This window comes from Gracilinanus agilis, chromosome 4, assembly GCF_016433145.1.
Source record: "Gracilinanus agilis isolate LMUSP501 chromosome 4, AgileGrace, whole genome shotgun sequence".
NCBI lineage: Eukaryota > Metazoa > Chordata > Mammalia > Didelphimorphia > Didelphidae > Gracilinanus > Gracilinanus agilis.
The window spans coordinates 402,412,167-402,423,410 of NC_058133.1; positions in this window are offsets into that span (position 1 = coordinate 402,412,167).

The window sequence follows — 11,244 nt, forward strand, 5'->3', positions numbered from 1 at the left end:
TCACTCTCTCTCTCTCACACACACACACACACACACACACACACACACACACACACACACACACACACACAAAGGGATAGTATAATCTACGTATCAAATGAACAGCACAGACCCTAGAGCTCTAGACTATGAGTCAGTAAAGCCTCACAGGGTTACTAGCTGTAGGTCCTGGGACAATCACCTTCTTTGAGAAAGTCTCCCTCTGTTGAATGGGACCAATAATAACATTTTCAGGGCTGTTGAGTGGATCTAATACATTCAAGCGCTTTGCAAACCTTAAAGAGCTATATATGTGCCTCCAGTATTATTAAATCCTCTGTGTTCCCTCACCTGCAGAATAAAAGGGATGGATTAGGTTATTTCTAAAGTCCCTTCCTATCCCAGTCTCTATGACTGTAGTCTAAACCTCATATCATACATATAAAGCCACTGAGTCTCAGAAAGGATCAATGACTTGCTCAGCATTACTCAGTGAATGACTGAGGAGACTAGGGACCAGGTTGATTGGTACTTATTCAACCACATGTTGGATCTCAAACCCTGGGAAAGCAGACAGAAATAACTAGAAGGAGGAGAGGTGGCATGGTCAAAAGTGGTGAAGCCAAAGGTCCATTTCCAAAGAGACATCTATACAGCTTTACCCATTTGTGAAAACCCTTTGAAAGGTTGAGCTAAAGCACTCTTTGAAATTTGAAATTCCTTTTGCTCATTTCAATGAAGTCACCCCAATAATCCTCAGTGTGTTTTTACATACATGTTGTCTAGTTCCTACAAGGGCCTTTATAGTACTGAGAGACCAAATATTTTGATTAGAATCTGGAAATAGTCAGTTGGACAAATAATACTGATATTTAAATTACTGTGAAAATGTATCATTTGACACGCTCATAAATCTTCTTCTGAAAAACCTCTAACAAATTAAAAACAGGCAAAAGAAAGACGGCTTTCAGAGAAAGTTAAGTAATTTCAAATAAATTTACATGAGTTTTAGAAAAAAAATTGCTTCCTTTTCTGTAAGATTCAGAGGGAGGGAAGAGAGTAATCCCCTAAGGAATATGCAGGACTTCCACCACTGCAGGAAACATCTGGACACTTAGAGTCCAACTTTGAATTTAGCAGGAGATATAGGGAACTACCATATCCTGAATCCTTCCAAAGGCTTTCAGCAATTCAGAATTTTCTCCTTTAGCTGCCATTAGCAATGGTAGGATTTTCTCTAGGTGGGGTGGGTGGCTGACAGCCCATGTGGAGAAATTTCAGGATTTGCCCAAGTGCCCAAACATCCTTTCCCATTGATGACTGTTAGTAGACTGCATTAGAGCTTTAACTTAATACTTTGATCCCAATTAAAAATGCAAATACCCAGGAAGGAATAACAAAAAATTTGAGCTGGCATCAGTCCTTTACCCTTTAAATGAAGGAAGGAATGGAAGGGAAGTTTGGATGTAGGGAGTGGAGAGAGCCTAAGGACACTGAGAACTTGAATATGTGGGGGGAAAGGAAGAGAAAGAGGAACAGAAAGATATCATCTATTTCACAAATTGGTCTAGTACCAATTAATATCAATAACAACAGCAATAATAAATGGCTTTGATGTATTAGAGTTGGCACACATAATTTTAGTTGATCCTCACAACCTTGTGAAATTGGTAACATACTTATCTCTACCTTACAGATAAGGGAACTCAGATGCCATGATTTTCAGTGACTTCACATGGACCTATGACAGCAAGGTAAATTCAATCAGTTAGGGGACAATTTTGGCTTTAGAGCTTCAACTGTCTCCTTCATATAGTCAACTTTTCTTTTTATACTCCCCTCCTTTGACTCAGACCATTTATTATGGAGTCTTATGTGAAGGCTTGTGGGACAGAGGTTTTCTCTTAAAAGGAAACAATGATGGACAAAGGAAGGAAATGGAAGGACTTTCTTGGATTTATATGGGGGACTTTAATGAGATAGAAGAAGAATCCTGAAAAATCCTTCTTCAAACTTAAGACTTTTAACAATGTGTTTTGAGTTCTGAAGGAAACAACTAGACAGAACAAGTCAGCTCCTGTCCAATTCCACTCCATTTTTCAGGAACTCATTGGGTAATATACACTATGAGAAAAGAAAAAGAAATAGCTCAACTTGGCAAGTACTTATTTATTAGGCAACTAGGTGATACAGTGAATAGAGTGCTAGACCTGGTATAAGGAGAATCGGAGTTAGAAAATGGCCTGAACAAATCATTTAACATTCTACTCTCTCATATCTAAAATGATTATATTAATGCCATAAAAATGATAGGCAGCTAGATGTTAGTTATAAGCTAGGTGGCTCAGAGGGTAGAGCACTGGACCTGGAGATAGAAAGACATCTTCCTGAGTTCAGATTTGACCTCAGATACTAACTGTATGACCCTGGGCTAGTCCCCTAACCCTGTTTACTTCAGATTCCTCATCTGTAAAATGTCCCAGAGAAAGAATTGACAACTTCAATATCTCTGCCAAGAAAACACCAAGGGGGTTATGAAGAGTCCCAATATAGCTGAAATGACTGAACAACAAACTATAATAATACTATTAACCTTCCTGGATTGTTGTAAGGATCAAAGAAGATAATATTTGTAAAGTACTTTGTTATAAATACCAGTTATTAAAATTATTAGATGTCTTCTATGTGCAAGACATTGTTCTAAGTCTAGGAAATACAAAGTTAACAGCAAAAATAGTCCTTGTTGTTAAAGAACTTATATACTGCTGGAGAGACAAAATAATTATTTACCCAGAGTTACATAAAAGAAAATTTGATAAGAAGCTCCTCAGTATGGATCTCATATACCTTTAAACCTAATTTCATTTCTTTTAGGTTCCTTAGATTCCAACCAACATGTAGGACATTCACAATTTCCAGATCTTATTCTCCCTTCTCCCAACTCCAAAGCCTTGTATCCTAGAAACATATTCCCCAACATTTTTAGCAATTTAAAGCAATAGCTTCCTTCAGGTGCCACTTTTCCCAGAAAACCTTCTCTGATCCTCCCAATAAGTGACCTCTCTCTCTCTCTCTTTGAATAAAGGAACTTAAAATCTATTAAGGCAGATAAGATATTAATACAAATAAGTGTTGTACAAGTTAAATGTGATTATAGGAATATAGATTTAGACTAAGAAGTCTTTAGAGTCCATTTAGTCTACACCCTCCATTTAACAGATGAAGAATCTGGGACACAGAAAAATAAATGATTAGCCGAAGGTCACACAAGTAGTAAAGACAGAGGTGGGATTTGTATTTGGGTCCTCAGACTCCAAATCCAGTTTGGTAGGATTCCCATTCTATCATGGGGGCTGAGGGTGTGTAGTCATGTGCCCCAAAAGATGACAAATAAGGCATTTTTGTGATCCTTCTGACCTCTCTGATCTCTCCAAAATACAAATTATGTAAATTAATTGCAGCTGTCTCGGCCCAGAAGACACCAAAAAAGCTAATGGCATAACAGGACAAGAAACTAACAGCAGAAAAGGTTAATTCCTAATTCCTTTCATTCAGCTCCCCAGCCCCCACTCTCTGGTTTGTGCTCCCAGAGTGACTGGTCTCTGTCATCACCCCAATCCCAGCCCCTGCCCTCACCCACCATTCTTTGGCAACAACCCACCAAACTCAACTCTGAGCACCCCCCCCCACCCTGGGAAGAGGAGGCAGAGGTATTAGTAAATGGAAAGGGCTTTCTTGTTGGAGGAAAATGGTGGGGAAAGGAGAGGGCAGCAAACTTGCTACTCTACCAGCCAGAAAATTACATGAAAACAAAATAGAATCTCTATACAAGCAAAAGATATTGATCTTAAAGACCAAATGCATAGACAACCTTAAAGATTATAGATCTCCCAGAAAAAGGGACAATCATAACTCAAATGTCTTTATGTGGGAAATAATACAAACTACCCCAAACTTCTGAATACAAAACAAAGTGCCAATCAAAAGAATGCCCAGATTGCCTCCCTTCTGGCCCTAGGTTAAAGGGAGTATATAAAGGACAGAAGAGACAAAGTAGGAGGAGAAATTCATGGAGGAAGATGTTTATTGGAACAGGTATCTAAGAAGACTTTCTAAAAAGAAATGGCCTTTTGGTACGAAAGAAAGCATTGAAATAGCCAAGAGGGTGGGGGAACCTTCCCAGGAATGGAGCCTGCTGGTGTGGGCAAAGCCTCAGAGACAAAAAAAGCAAGAATGAGATCAGAAATGGTAAATGCGTGATACCATTTGGGTGGAAAAGAGTGTGGGTGAAGGGGGAGTACTATCAGAGAAAACTAATAACTCACCTTTGTATGGTACTTAACAGTTAGTGAATAACTAATATATCATTTCCTCCTCTGAATAATCATATCACTTAAGTACAAAGGATATAATTTCAAAATGTGGAAACTGAAACTGAGATGAAATGGGTTATTCAAATTCACATAGCTCCTTAGTATATGAAGTCGATACAAATCAGGTTTTCCAGACTAAATTCAGCATTCAATCTGATACCTCTCTAGATTAAAGATGGTCTTGGATGACAGGCTAAGGGACTTTTTTTGTAGGCAAATGGAACCCCTAAAGGTCTCTTTAGTGCAGACCTGTTCACTAGGAAGATTATTCTGTAAGGAAAAATACTAATAATAATGAAAGATAAAATAGATATTTATTATCATTCAGTCATCTCGGTCCTGTCCAACTCTTCATGACCTCATTTCAGTTAATTCTTAGATACTTGATACTAGAGTAGTTGGTCATTTCCTTCTCCAGCTCATTTTATAGATGAGGAAACTGAGGTAACCAGAGTGAAGTGACTTGCCCAAGTCACCTAGCTAGTAAATGTCTAAGGCCAAACTTGAGCTCAGGTCTTCTTAACTCTAAGGCTTCTCATTAAGCAAGTTGACCACCGATTTAAAAATTAAACTGCCAACAAGCATGTGAAGGGGACTTAATTTTTTGGTATCCCCAAAACGTAGAGATGCCCTTTTTAAAAGTCTATCCCCAAGGGGCAGCTGGGTAGCTCAGTGGATTGAGAGTCAGGCCTAGAGACAGGAGGTCCTAGGTTCAAATCCAGCCTCAGACACTTCCTAGCTGTGTGACCCTGGGCAAGTCACTTGACCCCCATTGCCCACCCTTACTACTCTTCCACCTATGAGCCAATACACAGAAGTTAAGGGTTTAAAAAACAAAACAAAACATAAAAGTCTAGTCCCAAGAATAGCTAGGTGGTACAGTGAATAGAGTGCCAACCTTGGAGTCAGGAAAACTCATCTTCCTGAGTTCAAAACTGGCCTCAGACACTGACTAGCTGTAGGAACCAGGGCAAATCACTTAATATTATTGATACTTACTACTGTTTGCCTCAGTTTTTCTCATCTGTATAATGAGCTAGAGAAGGAAATGGCAAAGTATCCCAGTGTCTTTGCCAAGGAAACTCCAAATAGGGTCATAGAAAGTCAGATTCAACTGAATTCAATTAACCAACAAGTATTTATTTATGCTTATTATATGCCAAGCAATAAAATATATACTCAATTTAGATGTTTAATAATTTTGATTTGACAGGTTTAAATGCCTGATATATTTAAGGCATTAAAATATGGATAGAAATATGACTTCTAGCCAACTAGTATCAGTGATGTGCTTAAACTGACTGCAATATGGGTTTTAAAAAGTAGAAAGCAGAAAGGGTAGAACCACTCCTAATGTCTGAGGAAGTGAATTTTTTTAAGTGTTATTGGAAAATGGAAAACATTACTGAGGCTTAATGATGTCAGAGATGAATTTGAATGCAAACTGCCAAGAATATAATCATTTACAGTTTTACAGATCTACAGTTCTGTAGACCTAAAGAAATCTTAAGACCACTACAGACAGCAAAAACCAAGGAAGTCACCTGTTCTGCCTCTCTGTCTTATAATTGAAGCAAGTAAGATCCAGAGAAATGACTTTTTCAGGGTTTCATAGCTAGAACAAGAGCAGAACCAGGACCTCTTTCCCCTTCCCTACAGTCCCAACTCCCTACTGTTCTAAAAGGCAGAAAGGGGAAATAAATGTAGATACGTGTGTGCTTTTGTCATACTCTAGTAGAACCATAGTTTTAGATTTGCATTTTATTGATGAAGGAACCAAAATCCCAATAAGAGAAGCAATTCTTTTAGCAATAGACTATTAGTATTGAGGTTTGAATGATAAAGTACTGAAAGTTACCTACTTGACATATCAACTATGCTAGCAATGATTATCAAAGGATAGATAGGTTTAGGTAGTCTTAGAAACCTGGAGTCTCTTCCCTCTTGCTCTCAAATGGCCAATCCCCCCAGCCCAGCCAGCCCAGCCAGTCCTGAACCCCAGCTTTCTACACTCCAGAGTGTGCTGTGATGGACCTGGCTAATCAGAGATGAAAGGTGCCAAGAAGGACACCTGACCCACAGCCCACTCTAAGAGACTTGTTTTTATACCCCCAGAAAAGAGTGGAATGGAAAAATACCAATAATGCTTTTGGGACTGATTTCCTGGGACAGGGTTATGGAAGGTACTCCAGGGAGAGGCTGCAACTAGTGGGGATTTGTGACTATTCTTATCTCTGGGAGGAGGTTGAAGGAAACAGAGAAATTCTAATTCCTGGGAAATAAAAACTGAAACAAATGTAGAACTTAAGTCTAGAGGGACACGATTACCTCATTCCTGGAAACTGCAGGCGCCCAGGACAAATGGTTCATGCCTGCTGCACTGATGTTTATAGAGTTAGAACTAAAAGGTCATCTCCATAGTGATTTACCTCAAATTACCCATGTGGTAAGTAGATTTGAACCCAGGTCCTTTCCTACCAGATCCATTTCTTTTTCCAGTATATCACACTATTTCTGATCTCATGCCCAAACAGACCCAGACAGACATTTGAAGAAAATTTTAACACTGACTTCCTTAGACTAATGTTCTGTTGTGTTCTAACATCATAATTGTTCCTAGAAGAAGGATATCAGTTACTAAAGTGTGTGAGCATTATTTAAAAGACTTTGGGTTTTGTTAGTCATCCTTTTGTCTTTTGCTAAGGATGCTTAATTGTTGCCAAAAGTGAACCTACCTCTCCTTCTGGACTTTTCCTCCCTAGAGAAATGAGTTTGGTGGGTGTAGGAGGGCTGGTAAGTATATGCTGGATGCAAAGGGCTGCTCTGCCTCTGCAGAAGTTGAAGAAAACTGCTTTCTGTGGGAGAGAGAGGATGCTGGTAGAACAACCCCTCTCAAAAAAAAAAAAAAGGTAATTTAAGGATAATGGAGCCTTTTAGTATGTAATCCCACTTTTGAATTCAAAGCATATGTTTAAGTTCTGAATCTGAAAAAATAGCCAATTTGTATGCTTGTTGTGAACAAAACTGGTTTGACTTAACTTGACTTTTTCCAGCTGAAAACTTTTTGCTCAGTTGCTGCCATCAATGGAAAACAGATTAAGAGCGGCCCAAACTGCAAATGAACAGTTGAAGTCATTCCCTAAAAGGAGGGTCACAGCAGAGAAATGCTATCCCTGATATGGGTCCTACAAGACTGAATGTCACCAGCAGGGTCCTTACACTACGCTGCTTCATTTTATCAACTTAATCAGACTTGAAAATGTACTGGGTTACAAAGATTTGAGTAAGCCCACCCCCACAAAAATTTCAGGGTCACATCGCTTACTGGAACACAATTACATTTTTTGCACATAAATTACCCACATGTCTTTAAATTAAATGCACCTTCCAAAAAAAATCCACATCATTATTGAATAGCAATTTCATACACTTAGCTTGAAATTTCCATTCTGTCAGAATCACTCATGTTACCCACAGTTTCAAAAGAATCAAATCATTTTTACTGTAACTATATTTTTTTCAATACTAGGCCAAGGATAAATGTGGTTACATTGATTTCTCACAAATGAGCTTCAAACCCCTGCTTTAAAATGAGAAAAACACGGCTCATAATCTTTTCTCAATCTGAGGTAGACTTAATTGGCTTTAAAGGAACTTTGCCAGCTCATTTGCAAATTGCCTTTGTGTTCTCTCTTGTTTTCAATATTTCTTGGAGAACCTGGAAAAAAACGAAGCAGCATCTCTTTCTTTAGGGATGGCAACCATTGTCGTCTACCGCCTTCCCCACATTTCTCTTGGAAGCTTAAAATCGGTGGCCTCCCGTTGGCTTCCTTTCTAGGTATGCCACCCAGGAGTGAAGAGAGGCACCGATGCCTTGGAAGCAAGGCTGTTAATATTCCAGCCACTCTCAGGGCACTGGAAGGGCCAGCTAGCTCCAGAAGGCTGGTGTCTGTGCCCGCCTGCTTCCTGGGAGCCTCTCTCTCCTCCCCTTGAGTCTAGCTTTGCAAATCATTTTCATGGAACAGTAACCAATGAACCATTGCAATTACTGACCCAAAGAAATACTGTCTAGACTTCAAAGTCAATACTGACCACTACCAACCTATCCCCATCATAACTGACAAGTAATTTCCCCACTTCTCCTGGCCTCTATACTTTGATTTGCTATTCCTCAAAATAAATAATAAAGAAATAATAATAAATAATAGAGTGTGTAATATAAATAATGTAATAATAAATAATATAGTATGTAATATAAATAAAATAATAAATAATACACGTAATATAAATAATGTAATAAATCATGTGCAATATAAATAAAATAATAAATAATATATGTAATATAAATAATGTATAACAGAAATAAAATAATAAATTATATATGTATCATAAATAAAATAAATATATGTAATGTAATGATATATAATATAAGTAAAATTATAATATATAATATAAATAAAATAAGAATAAAAATAAAGCCATACTCATAGTATCTGGTGAAAATTTATACTTTGGCACATAGTGAGGCATTTGTTGTAGTTTCAACCAACATGCAAAACTCCCAGCTTAGAAACTCTCTCCCTAAGATGCAGATATTCAGTTTAGACTAAGGATTCTTAACTTTTTGTTCCATGAGCCCACATGAAAGTGTGGTGATGCCTTTATACCCCTTTTCAGAATCATGTTTTGAAATACATAAAAAATTATATAGGATTACAAAGGGAAAAAATTATATTGAAATACAAATATCAAAGTGACACAGTAGAGTACCAAGCCTGGAGTCAGGAAGCCTCTTCTCAAGTTCAAATCTGACATCAGACCCTTACTAGCTGTGTGACCCTGGGCAAGTCATTTAATTCTGTTTACCCCAGTTTTTTTATCTGTAAAATGATTTGTTGAAGGAAATGGCAAATCAGTCCAGTATCTTTGCCAAGAAAACCCCAAATGAGGTCATATAAATTTGAACATGAATGAAAAAATGCCTGAACAACACAATTACCAAAATATTAAAAAATAAAATTCAGAAACCTCTTCCCCCCAAAATCTATCCAGAGACCCAGATTAAGGAATTCGTAATCCAGAGCTAGAAGGGACACAAGAGGCCATCTAGTCCTACCCTTTTTTTTGACAGATAAGGAAACTGAAATGCTTGATTCTTCTTTCCTTCCTGGATGCTCAGTGATTAGTGCAGATTTTCCCAACTGCATTAGCCCTCCTGCCAAGAGAAGCAAATGATCAGTGACCAATGTAAGAAAGGTATCATACTGTTAAATTAAAAGACTCAAATGAGGTTAGATGTAGTTTCCCCTTTCCTGGTACAGCAAAACCAGATGCATGGTGTCTCATTGAAAGCTTTCAACGTTTGCAATGCTAGGAAGTCCAAGGTAGCAAATTAGCCTTTTATTCCCACATGGGATGCCTATGTGCACACCAGAGATGGGAACAAAGTGGGAAGCAGTAGCTTTCAAAAAGCAGCTAAAAGGGAGAGAAAATAAGCACCTAGTTAGGCAATTGTTGGCAGGGTTGGAGGCTGGGGGTCTTGTATAACTGTTCTTATAAGGACTTAGCCAGGTGGACTTAGCCACACGGCATTTAACAAACATTTAAACATGTTTCTGTTGTTGTTTCCATAAAATGTCGAAGATAGAGGCATCTCGACTTGGGAGTTCCAATTCAGAGCTCTAATTACTGGCTTGGGGAAAGAGGAGGTGGAAGAGGTTTTATAAAAAACCTCTCTCTCATTTGGATTGAGCCCATCATAAAGTAGAGAGGAGGTAGTCCTGGCTTCTCTCTCAAGGTGACTCTGGCACATGTCGAGGCAGGGCAAGAAAGCCAAAGGTTTCAGTCGTCTGTCTTACAACAACCCTCCTCAGAGGCTTCTGGTTAATCCATAAAGATAGCAGAAGAGTATTAGCCAGTTTTGGTTTTCATTTATTAAAATTGATTGTTTTTAGCAAATAGTCCCCAAGGAGAAACAAGCTCTGCTGTACTATTCTAGGTTCAGAGTCTTAGTTAAGTCTTGAATGCTCACTTCCAATTAGAAACTCTCATCTGACCTGGTGAATTGTGATCTGTTTTCTAACCAGAGAGAACTTTAGATCCAAGTGCTTTAAAAAAAAAGATCTCAAGAAATTGTTTGGCAGGTAAATTGTCATTATTATTCTTATATTAAAAATGAGGTGAATGTGACACATAGAGACAAATAAAATGAGTATGAGTTTACAGTGCTAGTTAATGGTAGCAGGGATTATATCTTCAGTCTCCTGCTTTCTAGTGGAGAGCTCCTTCCTCTACTCCATGCTTTTTCTCTCTCATGGTGCCAGTCCTTTCCATAGGAATTTTCCTTATTTTCTTATGGCCTTTTATGGGTAGGTTAGGTGGAACAGTGGATAGAGCACTGGGCTTAAAATCAAGAAGACTCATCTTCCTGAGTTCAAATCTGGCCTCAGATACTTCCTAGCTATGTGACCCTAAGCAAGTCTCTTCATCCTGTTTGCCTTATTTTCTTGTCTATAAAACCAACTGGAAAAGAAAATGGCAAGCTCTTTAGTATCTTTGCCAGGAAAACCCTAAATGGGGTCACAAAGACTCCACACAACTAAAAAGTGACTCAACAATTTATGGTCTATCCATAAGAAATCAGAATGACATTTTGGATGATGATGTTTTCAATAATGATAATAATAAATACATAGCATTTATATTGTACTTTAAGGCTTGCAAAGCTCTCCCCATATATTATCTCATGTAGAGTGCTGGACTTGGACCCAGGAAGATCTGGTTTTGAACCCTGCCTCAATTACTTATTGTGTGAGCATGCCTTTTGGATCCTTAGTTTTCTCATCTGTAAAACAGATGATAATGTTAGCCCCTACCTTTCAGGGTTGTTGTG